At 39.7% G+C, this 14,227-nt stretch overlaps 1 long non-coding RNA gene across 1 annotated transcript in view; it reads right to left on the bottom strand.

Annotated features, from left to right (window-relative positions):
* The window catches only part of LOC119565524, a 73,045-nt gene that overhangs the window by 38,723 nt on the left and 20,095 nt on the right, over nt 1-14,227 (bottom strand). The window contains exon 2 of the long non-coding RNA XR_005224194.2: nt 6,063-6,191. This is a non-coding gene — a long non-coding RNA (uncharacterized LOC119565524). The remainder of the gene's footprint in view (nt 1-6,062; nt 6,192-14,227) is intronic.

The raw sequence follows: 14,227 nt of genomic DNA, 5'->3' as shown, positions 1-14,227 counted from the left end.
TATCTGCCTCCCTGAGAGACAGTACATAGCTGGGCAGAAGAATTGTTCCATCAACCTAGCACTGTCTACAGTGGGGACTAGGTCGGCTTAACTACATCACACAGGGGTGTGGATTCTTCATACCCCTAAGCAGGGTTTAAATTCTCAGAGATTATTTCCCAGAGACCCCCACATACAAACACCCATCTGGGGCTCCAATCTTCAGCTGCGGTGCAGGGGGTCTCAGGGCTTTAGCCTTGCAGAGGAGGGACGTGGGGGCTTGGTGCTTCAGCCCCGTGGCGCACGCTGGGGTTACCATGGTTTTGAAAATATTTACTAGAGCTCCACTCCAGTGCGCTCCTGCTGAATTTAAGCCTTGTCCCTAAGTGATGTAGCTGAGTCAAACTAACTTTCTAGTGAGACCAGGCCTCAGACTATGTCTCCACTGGACAGCCTATGCCAGCATAACTATGCTGACATAGTGCCCTAGCTTAGACACAGCAGACACTGACAGGGGTGGTTCTGATGCTGTAGGAACACCACCTCCTCAAACAATCTTAATTATGCTGACAGAAGCACTCTTTTAATAACATAGTTGTATCTATACTGGGGTTTTTATCAGTATAGCTATGTCATTCAGGGGTGTGAAAGTCACCCCCAACTGACACAGGTATGCCAGTATAAATTTTAAATATAGGTCACGTCTTAGATTTGGTGGGGTCATTGTTTCACTAGTTCCTTAGTCACCATAGAGTCTTCCAACCTAGACAGGATCTGAATTTCTAATGTAAAAATAAACAAATAAAAGAAAACTTAGAAAACAAAAACAAAGAAAGGAAGAGAAGGGAAAGAAAAGAGAGAGAGAGAAAGCACAAGTTCAACATTTTTCCCCCTTTGCAGGTCACCTTTCAATAAGAAAGCTTGTATTACACACAAGTATGTTGGTGACTTATACTGTTGGGAAAAGAAATACATGAGAACTACAAACCAGTTTCATAGGATCTTGGTAAAATGTTGTTTAATGTTTGCCTGTGTAGCAGTGGCTCTTGAAAGCAGATAGTATCTGATTTACTGTATGAATGATACGAGGGTCTGTCTTTTAAAAAATTGCAGGTGTACCCACTGTGCATATAAACCCTATTTTAACGCACAGGAAAAGGTATTCATGAACACAAAATTGGCAGTTATGCTTATACTGGTGCACAGCAGTTTCAAGCCAATTTTGCAGATGCAGCTTTGGCATGATCTTGGCAAACATTATTGGATTATTGCATTACTCTTTCCTATATAGGTGTGTTAACATAATGTGTTAACAGAGTAAATATATAGGAAAGAGTAACACCTGTTGTGAATGACTCTGCACTAGCATATGTAAAAGTCACAATCCAAAAATATGTCCTGGGATAAATTTAAAAGCCATTTTCATAAATGAGAAAACATAAGATCTAATAGGTACTGTACTGTTGCAAACAGGACCTCTATGTCACCACTGTATAGACTCAAAGATTAAAGTCAGAAGGGACAATTATATCACCTAAAATGACCTCATGTATATCACAGGCCATTACATTTCACTGAGTTACCCCTGAAGTAAGCCCAATATATAATATAAATCAATTTCATACTATACTACTGTATACGTTTATATTATATAACTTCACTTTAAGGGCTACTGGCCCTTTTGTTTTGTTAACCTACACAGAGACATGTATTAGATTCATAGTTAATCATCTCATACTTCTAACACCAGAAAAAAATTGACTAATTTGCTGATGTACTAGGTAGTCTGATAATAACAAATACCGTTTGTTCTGTTTACATATTAACTTTATAACCATGGGTGCAGGGGAATTTTCCAGCATATAACAAAGCTAATTTTGCATATAACTTAAATTTTGCAATCAGAAAGGAATATTTTAAAGAAACCTGCAAAATCCCAATACCGTATGGTAAGACTTTACAGTATTTGGTATTACAACTTAGTATTATTTTAAAATCCAGGCAAATATTGAGATGCACTATCTACTACAAATCAAAGTCTGACAAAAGGAAAGTACCAAAAATACTACAAGGGACATATCATCTGGGGAAAATTTTCATCTGCCCAAATTAGTCCATGCTGAGTCTACATTTGTGATGGCTGCCATCTTGGCTGGCATACGGGGGACTGAACTGGGAACCTCCTGATCTAACAACATGAACATCTATAGGCTCTCTAACTAGGGACTGTAATAACACAGACCCTCTATTGATCAGCACAGAGGAAGACCTCTAACACACTCACCAGTGGGTTACATATCTGCAAACCTCAAATTGCACACGCTCGGGCTTGTGTGAGCAACTTGGACGTTTGAAAAATCTATCCCATAGATCTAATATGTACATTCTAATCCCACAACAATTCAGAGCATAAAAGATCAAATACATTTAATTAATGCTTTATTTTAATGGAATTCCAGCAGGAAGGAATGTTTTTTCCACAGGAACATGGCATGAAAATGTTTCAGGGGAGATGTCATTATCAAGAATACCAAATCAGTTATTTAAGTACATGTCTTTTTCTAACTAATGTTGAAAATCAACATAAAGTGGGATGGGGATTAATGCTGCCATTTTCATACATGGGTCTACGTTATACACAAATTTTGGATTTGGTGGAGGGAGTGCGTGGGTTTTTTAAATATTTCAGCACCTTTCCAAAAGCAGGTCGATCATCCAAAAATACAGCTAAGCTTTCCACTTTACAGTCATGCACGATGAATAGTCTAATGCAATGATTCTTAACTGTGAAATTGGGATCCCAGGTGAGACAACAACTTCAAATGGGATGGCTGTATCTAGTGGTCCCCCACAGGACTCAGTCCTGGGTCCAGTACTATTCAATATTTTCTTTATTTGGAAAATGGAGAGGAGAATATACTTTAAAATTGTGCAAATGACACCAAATTGGGAGGGTTGCAAGTAACTCTGGAGCACACGATTAAAATTCAAAATGACCTTGACAAATTAGAGAATTGGCCTGAAATCAACATGATGAAATTCAATAAAACATAAGTGCAAAGTATTACACTCAGGAAGGAAAAAATCAAATGCACAACTACAAAGTGGGGAATAACTGGCTACATGGTAGTACTGCTGAAAAGGAACTGTGGGGTATAATGGATCACAAACTGAAGATGAGTTAACAATGTGGTCCAGTTGTGAGAAAAAGTTAATATCATTGTGGGATATATTAACAGGAGTGCTGTATGTAAGACGCAGGAGGTAATTGTCCCTTTCTACTTGGCACTGATGAGGCCTCAGCTGGAATTCTGTGGCCAGTTCTTGGCACCACGTTTTAGAAAAGATGAGTTTAAATTAGACAGTCCTGAGGAGACCAACAAAAACCATAAAAGGTTTAGAAAACATGACCTATGAGGAAAAGTTTTTTAAAAATTGGCATGTTTAGTCTTGAGAAAAGATGTGGGGGGTTGGGATTTGATAACACTCTTCAAATATGTTAATGGCTGTTATAAAGTGCAGTGTGATCAATTGTTCCCCATAACAACTGGCGGTAGGAGAGAAGTAATTGGCTTAATCTGCAGCAAGGGAGATTTAGGTTAGATATAAGGGAAAACTTTTTAACTATAAGCAGAGGTGATGCATAACTGTTGATAGTGGGGGGCACAATTTAAAGGTTCTGGTGGTATGCAATGGGGTTCAGAGAAGGGCATAACAACCCTGCCAGAAATCGGGGGGGGGGGTGTCACGTGACCCCATGTGCCAGTCCCTGCATTACCTCAGGGTAGGTAAGCTCTGCCATAGGCTCCCAAGGGAGGTTGTGGAATCCAGTGGTGGTTTTTAAGAACAGATTGGACAAACATCTAACAGGGATGGTCTAGGTCCTGTCACAACGCAGGGGGCTGGGCTTGATGACTCTGAGGTCCCTCAAGCCCTATATTTCTATGATTCTTCCAGAGGAGACTCAAAAAAGCCCAAGGAAGAAGGGTGTGGAAGGAATAAGACTTGTTTTCATTGTTACTAGAACTAAACCAGAACCTGGTAGTGTTCATTGATTAGTCCAAACTGAACTGTAAGAATCCAGTCCTATGATGAATACTGCACAAGCTAATATCTATAGCAAAATGGAAGTCAATAGGGCTCTGTACAGATACAGGGGTCTGCTCCCATGTAGCTCAATGCATCACCAAATCTTGAATATTATACACACAAACTCACCAAGAATGCATAATTCCCTATTCGCTGAGCCCCATGTGAAAATGCCTCAGCCAAAAAAAAAAAAAATTAATAGGCTGCCTTGTGCATTACTTTAAAATATACTTCCACCATTTTAAAAATAATTTTTCAAGGAAGAGCCTCTGCCTGCTCTCTTCTTCTCACCCCAAGCTTGCATCTCATTTTTAAAAACATTCTTCGATTGGAAGGCCAACATACTGTCTCTTCTTGGGGCTATGACAAAGTAAGAGATCTGAACAAAGTCTAACAGACAAAGGTTGAGAGGAGCTAAAAAAAATCTTTGAGCTGAGTCATGGTAGACTGGGTCAGTTATAAACATGTATAACCCGGAAGAAAGAAAAATGTCATTGGTTTACTAATTTAGCTGGATTAAATGGACTCATGCCTGATGATGATGGTTAATAACTATGGCTAAAATTTTTAAAAGCAATTTGTGATTTTGGGTGCCTCCATTTTTAATTTTCCAGCATGAGACATTTTAGAGAGTCCTACTTTCAGAAAACAGGTGCTCCATCCTTCTGAAAAATCAGATCCTTTTTTGGTCTTTCAAGATGCGCACCAAATTCGTGCTACCCAAAATCACTGATCAGTTTTGGAAATCTTGGCTTAGCAGTCTTTTGGGGAATGAAGGATAAAGCAGCAGAAAGAGATCAGATCAGATACACCCTTTGACCATTCACAGAATAGTCCACAAATGAACTTCTATCCGTGTCAGCTGGAGGTACCGGTAATTGAAGATTTTCACAAAATGCCTACAGCAAGCATTTGGCTGACTTTCCACAGAAAGTTCACCTCTTACACAAACATTTTGGACATCTCATTTACAGAAGTACAAATTCCACAAAGAGCACAGAAATAAATGTTACATCTTAAAGAACCAAGATTAAAAAAAACGGAACTCGTTAGCCAGAGTGGTGATTTCTCATCTGCTCACAAGTTGCTAAGAATATTTTAATCAAAAAGAAAAGAACCATCTCCCTGAGATTGCTGTCTCCTTGATAATCTTGAATGGGAGTTAAAAACTGTCTCTCAAATGCTCCCATGCTTTCAATCCAAGCAATAGTTTTGGCAGCTGTAAGCCCAGAGTGGGTCCATTTAAGATGATCAGAGGAAACAGGCTGACAGTGAGCTGATTAGAAAGCTCTTAGAGCCCCCGCCGCTGAAGAGGGAAAGGAGTATAACTTGCTTCATGTGCTGTCAGAGTGAGACCCCGGAGCGCTGTTAGTTTGACTTGATATCCTTGGTGAGATCGTCTGTATATATATATATTAAAAAAGGCCATTTAAAAAGCACAAACAAAAACCACACGGCAGCCAGCCCCTTGCCAGCCTTCCTGTTCCTGTCAGCTTTTGCTTTGAAGGAATGTTTGAAGATAACAAGGGAGGAAATAATGAAACAACATGGCAAAGGCTAGCTGAATTTGAAGGGACAACTGCAAGCTGTTTCCTGACCTCAGCCTTATCTAAGGACGCCCAGAAAATAACCGTTGCTCAGTGTTCTATAAATAACTCATTATGATCAGGGTGAAGAATTTAATTTTATTTTCTCAGTCAAGTGCTGGGAAATGGGACAAACTCTCCACATGGATGAAGGCTAGTTTTATTTCTAGTTGCATGCATGGGATGATGGAGAGGAGTTCGGTACAGAGACCTTTGAAATATTTTCACAGAGAAGCAGCATTTAAGCACATTTTAAAGTACTGAAGTATGAAAATACAGGTTTGAGGTGGGAAGGGAGCGTTAGAAGGCAAGAGTCCGAAAGCCTGGTAGAGAATTTTGAATGTACAAAGCAACAGGCATTAAAACAAATTCAGCTGCAAAATAAAAATAAATAGAGAGGGAAGTTACCTTGCTGTAGCCTGAGCAGCTCTTACCAGCAGAAAAGCTTTGGGCCCAGGATTTTCTTTCCAAAATGGCAGAAGACAGCTGACCTTCACTCACAGGGAAAGTGAGAGGACAGAGGGGGAAGGCTCAGATCTGGTGAGAAACAAAAAGATACTTCATAGATTTTAAGGCCAGAAGGCACCATTATAGTCATCTGGCTTGACTTCCTGCATAACACAGGCCAAAGATTTCTGCATCAACTTCTGTTTGAGCTAGAGCATCTCTTTTCTGGGCTGCTGCCCAGCGGTCCCTTTACATACAGTAGTTTAGATTCAGACCCTGAAGCTGACAAGAAACTTCATACATCACCATAGTTTGAACAAATATTGCTCTACAGGCTACAACCAAGAGTGACTGTAGAGCTGCTAAGGACATGAGTACAAGTCAGCCACTATAGAGGTTTTCCTTTCATTCAAAGGTCTGCTGAATGGCTGATTTCAGAATTACAATTCCCCACTATTTTTGTTGGTTCTGTGTTTTTATTAAACTTTTTTAACAACTTTCCATAAGTATGACCATAGATGGCAGTGAAACTTGGGCAAGAGTCCACTCTTAATAGGCATCTGCCTGCCTTAAAAGACCACCCCATGGTATCCTCAAATGTTCTGGGTACAATTCTGTTCCCCTTCATTTAGAAAACCACTCTGTGCAACAGTGGATTTTTTCTGGTCTCTTGAGTGGTCACTTAAGGCAGTTTCCATTCCAATTCATTGTTGCTATTTTTATAAAGCAAAATAATAAATAATAAAAATAATAATTAATAATACTACCAGTTCAGAAGCCTTTCACAAGCACAAAAAATCCAGTTAGGCACAACCCAGCTCAGCCTTACAATGGTATCTATAAAACCTGCCACCTTAGATAAGAGTTGTCTGTAGAGTGAAATAAGTGGGAGTAATACTCATAAAATCTTTGGTTGAGTTTTCTGGGGTCTGAGAGGCATCTGGGAGAATTATGGGTGGGATAGTGTATATGGTAGCCAGGCTAAGAAGCAGTCCTAATTTATAGCCCCATTCTTAACTATTAAACTTAGCCCGAAGCAGATACTGAAACAGTATTACATAAACAAGTAGAGAGCATTCCAGTTCCAGTTTAGCCATCTCAAAGCATGTGGCTAGGACAAATAAATGATTGTACATTAGCTGCTGTTCTTGAGGATTCATGATTTGGATATTGTATTTCTTTTTCTATAGTATTTTTTTAAACAGGGGCAGTATGAGCAAGAATACCACTTACGAAGGTTGCCTTGGGGACATTCACTTTTTTGAAAGTCATTCTGTCTTCAGTTGTATGTACAATTTTAAATAGGATACTGCAGCTGTGCCATGAAGAGGCCACATTAGATAAGGCTTAACCATTTATATATCCAGGATAAACAAGACAAATGGAGAAGAAAGGAAGGCCTTGTGATTGAGCTACTGGGACTTGGGAGATAAGGGTACAGCTCTTCTACACACTTCCTGTGTGACCTTGCGAAAGTCACTTTTACAAAATGGAGATAATAATACTTCTGTACATCACAGCAGTGACTGAAGTTCTCTGATTCTACAATGAGGTGGGACATTTAATAGAAGAAGAGAGAGAGAGGGCCGAACAGGCCCTTCTCCCCAATTCAAAGCATCACAACTATGACTTATTTCAAAGGCTTACTTTTTTCTTGTTTGGCTGGTTTTACAAATATCACAGCTTTGTGGGTGAACTGTCCTTTGCTTGCTTTCTCATATATGTGAAATATTGTGTATCATGTAGTCAGCCCAGTAGTCAGAGGTGACACTCTAACTGTTTTATTTTCCAGTCTGTCTGAAAATCATGTCCATAGTTATAGTCACTTTCTCCAACATGTGATGAACAATGTATTGTCAAGGAACTGTGTAGATTTAGGGTATGTCTGCACAGCACAAGCTGTGCATGGGCGAGCCTTTGTGTGACTCCAGCTAGTGCAAGAAACAATAGTAGTAAAGACAATGTAATGCAGGCTTCAGCATGAATGGCATGAGGATGTACTCGTAGAAGTTACTCTGAAGATGTTGTTTTCCATTAGTTGCCACATATGATTAGTAAACAGGTTTTAATGCTACCATAACAGAGTTCTGTTGAAAGATCTTCCAGGTTTTAAACACAGATCCTGGAAGAAGTCAGGAAGAAGGAGAATGCTTCATCAATATAGATGGACACATTTTTGTGGAGGGAGCTGACCAGTTTCTCATAAACCATCTGGAATTTTCTCAGTATTTCCAATGAATTCATATGCCCTGTATTGACTTCCCATAAAATGCTGTGGGGTGTCTGATCTCAGGGTAAATTTCCTTATAAAAAGAGGATCCAATAACAGAAGTCAGGCGGAATGCTTCAGAATACAACACGTAGCTAGTTAGAGATTGGCCAAGCTTTGAGGTTCTGTGCCAGAGATTGTAGACTTGGTTTGATCAGTCATGTGGTTAAAACATAGAGCAGAGCTTCTCCATTTGGGTAGGTCAAATCAGATATGTAACACCGATTGTTTTATGTGACCGGTGAAAAAGTTCTGTAAAAATGACTAAGACAAAAAGGATGCATCCGATGAAGTGAGCTGTAGCTCACAAAAGCTTATGCTCAAATAAATTGGTTAGTCTCTAAGGTGCCACCAGTACTCCTTTTCTTTTTGCGAATACAGACTAACACAGCTGCTACTCTGAAATAAGACAAAAAGGAAGGATGCCATCTTAAGAGTAAAGCACCAGACTCCTTTGTTATATGCAACCAAAGTTCTTAAACCAGAAACCCATTTAATATTGGTTTCTTGAGCCAGTTTAACTAGGGGAGTGCCACAGGGTTCTCTAATCACCACCAGGCACCTCCTTAGGGCTGCATCTGGGGAATAGCTCCACCCAAACTGACACCCCCTCCTGTCTCTTGTTTATGCGTGGCCTCTTTCACACTCCAGGAGTTGCAGTGCTTCCTCTTTGTGGCTTGGTCCTCTGGCCAGGTCATTGTACAGTCTTCCCCTTCTGGGGTAACAGAGTCTCACTGAACCAGCTGTCTGGGTGCCATTCCAGGTATTTTTAACTCATGTCTATTGCCGTAATTCCTCCAAATGGAGGAATGATGGGCCCAGTTATACAAACTCTTACTTATTCAGTCCTATAAACTTAAATGAGAAATAGGCAGTACTTGCTTAAAGGTTTTCCCAGGTGGGGCCCAAAGATATTAAACCTTAAATCAGCCTGAAAAGCCATGTAATCAAAGGGCCTGATTCTCTTCCCTCTTACAGACTGATGTCAATGGATCTCTTACAGATTCACACCAGTGTACGTGAGAAGAGTTTCAGGCCACAGTTGTGTAACTGTGCTACATGCTTCCCTGAATTATCCCAACAGGCAGAGAAAGAGAACCAACTATGTATCAGGCCTTGCTATTGTCTGAAATGTTGCTGTTTATTCATGAAATGTAAATAAAAACACTATAAAAATCTCCCCTGATGTCTGAATAAATTATTCAGCAATAATATTGAAGCAAGACACTGAACATTTTCAATCTACAGCTGAAAAAGGGTTGGATTTTTTTCCTAAAAGGCCCACAAGGCTACCCAGCTCTTAGAAACAAGAGGATAATACTGCAAAGTGAAACTTATAGGAAGTAGGTGGAATATTGTTTGCTAAATGTTACTGGTTTGTGGAAATCAGAAGGCAAAATCTATTACAGGAAGCACTAAACTGGTGATGAGCAAAGCTCAAAAGGTTTGGTTTGAATACTTTACTCAATGTTATCTGAACAAGCCTCCCAGGTCCTGAGCCAGCAGTCTCTCAAACGCAGACACTTATGAGATTCACAGGACTTCCTGCTTCTGGCTGGGTTGGAAACACTGAAAGGGAACTTCTCTCATCATTTCTGGTACATCTACCTCCGCTCCTAGTAGAAACTAGGAAGCGCAATGGTCATCAACAACCCATAGGACCCACACTGTGGAGGAACTACACATCGTGTAATCGTCTGAAAGTCCCAATTATTTTTATATTAGTATATATTTTATTAATAATAATAATAATAATTTATTTGTATGATGGCAGCACCTAAGAGCCCTAGTCATGCACCAGAGTCCCAATGTGCTAGGTGCTGTACAAACAGAACAAAAAGACAGTCCCTGCCAAGAGAGCTTACAATTAATATAAAAGATGAGGGAATGGCTACCACCAATCTCTGAAGACTCGTCAGGTAGCAGAAGCTTGTAGGTGGCTATTAATGGCCTTCCCTGCAAAGAAGGAAACAATAAGTTGGGTTGGTCCTGGTGGTTAGTGGAAGGGGTGGGTGATGGAGCCCCTGTTCTGCATGGCAAGAGATGCCCATGGAGGTTTGGCTTAGCAGTGTCAAACCTAGGCATGAATCTGAAGGGGCTGGTTTGCAAACCCAACCATAACAAGTGCCAGTGAGAAATGGACATGCAGAATTCACATAGGATTCTAAATACAGAACCAGGTCTCATCATCATTGATAAGAGACTTAGGGTATGTTTACACTCAAAATGCTAGAGTGGCACAGCTGCACCGGTGCTGCTGTGCCACTGTAGCACTTCAGTATAGACACAACCTACATCAAGGGCAGGGGTTCTCCCGTTGGCATAGGTAATCAACTTCCCTGATAGGAGGTAGGTAGGTTGATGGAAGAATATTTCCATCAACGTAGCACTGTCTACACTGAGGGTTAGGTTGGTTTAGCTACATCTTTCAGGGATGGATGTTTTTCACACTCCTGAGAGACGTAGCTATACCGATTAAGTTTCTACTGTAGACCAGCCCTTAATTAGAAAAGTAGGAAATGTGTGTTCAATGGCACCCGCAACTTTCTTGTTTGCCTGATGTTACGACACCACCAGACAAAAAGTGGCTTGTGTTTTATGAGCCACTCTTATTTAAAACATCCAGAAACCTGAGAAACGGGCTGCTTCCAGGATGGTAAAAAAGGAGAGGCAGAGTGGGAGACAGGAGACACTGTCTCGGACATGGAGTCTAAAGATTTTTTTTTAAAGAGGCATTGAATATACATTTAGTAACAAGCAAAAGAAAATCATTCATTCACCAACTTTTTATGGTGAAAATTACTTCAAGATTTATTCCATGTCAGTGTGCAGAGCGTACTCCTGATATAAACTTTCACAGCAACACACACACACACACACAGAGGATCGAGAGGACATGCAGCTGGATGCATTCCAACAGTGGCACTAAATAACTTATGAAAATGATTAGCTATGTTTTAGCTGGAACTAAAACTAAATCTGGAGGTGAAAAGACAATCAACAAAGCCACAATGTTGAGACTCCTGAAATAGAAAACATCTGTCTCTAGAGGAAGCATTGGCTGGCCTTATACTTTGAGGTAGTGTGAAGAAGCAAATACTCCAGCTCAAATTCTCAGTAGAAGTTCAGAATTAATGAGCATAGGGAGAGATACTCATCTAAATAGGCAGGTTAGCAGTGATGCATGCAGGAGGACTTCCCCATATCTTGTTTGAAACAATAATCGCCCCTTCTTCAGTGCTGGTCTTAAGTCCTCATCAAGTCAATATAGGATGCACTTTGTCCCACATGTCAACAATTATCATGCAAAGCATCATACACTGTGGCACAAATGTATGATTTTTATATTGTGCAGCACAAGCATAATATTGTGGGGTGCTCTGCTATACAAGTAAATGTTGGCTTGTATTTTTCGTACTGTTGTTCTTTATTTCTGTGTAGCATAGCTAATAACCATAAGTGCAAGAGAGTGGGAGAAAGGATGACCCAAGATGTGAGAAGAATCATGCTTGCACTGTTGGAATGATGTAAACAAAGTCCTAGTATGCAGTATGGGAAAGTGTTTTTGGTATTTGGTTGCGGTGACTCTTAAGGGCTTGGGAGGAATCAATATGGTTCCAGCTAGACTGGCAAAGAAATCTGGTCAGCAATGAATGACTCTTTAGTACTGTATATTGTGACCAGCTGGAGAAACTGTTCAGCTGAAATTCACAAGGTTTGGATGGCTCTCAGTTAAGATTTAAACATTTCCAAGTCTAGTTAAAGTTCAAAAAATATAAAATACAGAAAAATCATAAAACACAGACAAAGCGACCAGGGGAATATGCTATAGAACACACAAACACAAAGCCTGAGCAGAAGGAATGAAGAAATTTGTGAGTGTTACTTTTGACTGTATATTTTATTGTCGAGACAGAATACCACTCAGGCACGCTACAAAAATCAAAGCTGAATGATACTACTAGCAAAGTCCTCTAAATTTTAAGAGAGTTTTTCAAGATACACAAACACAAGAATGACAAGCCTTGTACACACTGCAATCCTGGCCTAACTTAAGACTAAAAAGACAATTACCATATAAAGATACATGTCACAAAAGAACTTCAAGATAACGAAGTGAAGTAGAGTATTGTAGGATCCCATGACTTCATTCATTTCTGAATTCAAGAACCAAATTCTGTCCATATAGTCACATAACTCAATGGGAGCTGTACATAATTATCTGAGGGCAGAAACTGTCCCATAATGCACAAGAAAATTGTGCTTTTTAAAGCCAGTAATTGTTTCCTATGGTTTCATAGAGCTGTGCCGATTAAGAAGAGCTTCTTATGTTATAATAGAGGGTCACGGAAACCATAGTAAAGGAGAAAAATGCAGGAAGATTACATGTTGTGAGAAGACTCAGAGGCAGTAAAGACAAACATTAAAAGAAAAACTGAATACAGATCTAGAATTTCTAAATTACCGTTGGCCCAAATGTCTGGCTTACCACTGAAATAGTGTAATTATAAAGCTGGCATAAAACAGGCCATGGATCTAGTTACTAATTTCTTAGTAGCAATAGCAGCAAAACAGTTTCTGCCAGTAGCGGGTCTCTTGACAAAAACCTTGTGTCTTACACATGATGTGACCTATAGGGAAAACTGTTTTTAATCAGGCAAATCTATAAATGGCATGCAGTTGTGGTTTCTCGTCTCAGATGTCAAAAGGAACTGAGAAGAAAGTGGGGGATGAAATCTTCAGTGTAATTTTTGTTTTAAAAACTTAACTTTGTCTTTAAAAACCCCTTGTATTTCGAATGCAATTTTTGAGTTACCTTTGTTAACTAGTTTAATTACAACCGTAGTATCTCAGAAATATGCATGGAAAGCTTCCCAGTAGACTTATGTTAGCCCCAATTATGTTTTGAGTCCAAATGAAGTTTTTTTTTCATGGTGGTAAGCCAGTCACTAAGGACTTCATACTCCAAAATACTTAACACTCCAATTCACACCAGCAAAGTACATAAACACACATTTACCTTTAAGCACATGAATATGATCCCACTGAAGTCACAGGACTATTCTCCAAGTTAAGCGTGTGCTTAAGTGCTTTGCTGGATCTGCCCACAGTGCTCACAACCATGGAGCATCAAGCCCTAAATAATCCTAAACTGAAGGTGTTTGTTCATGACTATCGCAGTGAATGCGCTAGCATCACTGAATTATCATCTAGGAATCTGGTAGCATGTGCCTATTGAGTAGAGCTGGTCAAAAAGTTTCGGTGCAAACCGTTTTGGGATGTAAAACTGGATTTTTGACAAAACTAACTTTTTTGCCAGCTGTTCTGGCTTTCAACAGGGAAATTTGCATTTTTGATGAAAAACTGAAAACCCCAACATTGAAAAATTTTTGCTAAAACCCAAACATTTTTGGCCAAAAATTTTTAATTTTTGGATGAAAAGTTGACATTTTCCACAGAATAAAACCCAATTCTCCAAGCAGCCCTGCTTCTGAGCAATGTTCGCTCCCTGAGGCAGCACATGATATTCTGATTTGAATGACCAAAACGTATTCCTACTGATATGAAACAACTGGCCTTAACTTTATAGCACTTTCAAATCTTCAACCTCTGCTTAAGATTTTAAATGCAGAAAACATGTGCTTTGTTTCTTCATAAATATTCCATCTGTCTATCCTAGGTATATCTAATGCACCTATCACCATGATATCTAAGGGCTGCTACAGTATTTAAATGTATGTTACATGTGGTTCATAGCCTGTCTGAACGTCATCAAAAGTTGGGTGCAGAAGCAGGTCCCAGGGTAGCCAGTTTAGAGCCTTCAGGATGACTGTTGCAGTATAAAAAATATTGTGAA

This window comes from Chelonia mydas, chromosome 2 (assembly GCF_015237465.2).
Source record: "Chelonia mydas isolate rCheMyd1 chromosome 2, rCheMyd1.pri.v2, whole genome shotgun sequence".
Lineage (NCBI taxonomy): Eukaryota > Metazoa > Chordata > Testudines > Cheloniidae > Chelonia > Chelonia mydas.
This window is presented reverse-complemented; position numbering and strand designations above follow the sequence as displayed.